The sequence below is a fragment of the Schistocerca cancellata genome, chromosome 1, assembly GCF_023864275.1.
Source record: "Schistocerca cancellata isolate TAMUIC-IGC-003103 chromosome 1, iqSchCanc2.1, whole genome shotgun sequence".
Taxonomy (NCBI): Eukaryota; Metazoa; Arthropoda; class Insecta; order Orthoptera; family Acrididae; genus Schistocerca; species Schistocerca cancellata.
The window spans coordinates 326,509,011-326,509,921 of NC_064626.1; the positions used below are offsets into that span (position 1 = coordinate 326,509,011).

The window sequence follows — 911 nt, forward strand, 5'->3', positions numbered from 1 at the left end:
GTTCTTTTTTCCATTTCCAGGAGTGTATGATTGGTGAACCTTCCTCACAGCTGAGATATTGGAAGAAGTAAAGCTGTCAGAATGATAGGAGTACCGCAGAACCAAATCTGTGAGGAGGAATCGTGAGTCGTGCTTTTTTCCTACCCTGGCGGAGCACTTACCCCAGTAGTCTGTCACATTGTTTTAACCTGTCAGGAAGTTTAATACCAGCACACACTGTACTGCAGCGGAAAAATTTCGTTGTGGAACTTTATGTGTTGTTTTCCTTATTACAGTGGAATTGGTTTTCATCAATACTACATAAATTTGAGGCCTTACAGCTTGGCATATACGTCCCTTCGGTCCGAAAAGATTAGAGAATGGAGAAATAAAACATAGATCGTACTCGCTTCGGCGGTACATATACTAAAATTGGAACGATACAGAGAAGATTAGCATGGCCCCTGCGCACGAATAAAACATAGATCAACGTTTAGTTGTTTTAATACTCCGCGTGTCCTACATGGTTACCCATCCCCCTTCTTCCCTCCTCACCCCTGAGAATAACGCATAGAACGTTCACACAACCATTTGAAACTGCCATTAAAATTACTCCATTGGATGTTGTTCAATCGGCCACTCACTTTGGCTTAAACGTCGTTGACACTTCACGTGAAGTTCTGCGTTTTATCGTTTTTCGGTAGGTTCGTACTGATAGCTTCAAGTCCCACCACCTGTGGTGATTTTTCACATAAAAGAAGTGTCCGTGTTTTGCATTTCAGCCAAGCCGAGCAGGTGTCCACGCGTCGTTGTTTTTGTTCGGGAATCAAGGCGTGCGGGAAAAATTTTACACACACTTTCGTCTACTTCAAAATATTCTGGACAGTCTCTTGAACTGTTGTTTTAGAGATGTTGCTGCATGCCGATTTGTG

The 911-nt window shown here is 42.8% G+C and overlaps 1 non-coding gene across 1 annotated transcript; it reads left to right on the forward strand.

Moving 5' to 3' along the window:
• The first annotated feature begins 381 nt into the window (after positions 1 to 381).
• Positions 382 to 483, forward strand: LOC126097091 (U6 spliceosomal RNA). Its single transcript, XR_007522089.1, has one exon. It is a non-coding gene; the product is annotated as a U6 spliceosomal RNA (small nuclear RNA).
• The last annotated feature ends 428 nt before the right edge of the window (positions 484 to 911 follow it).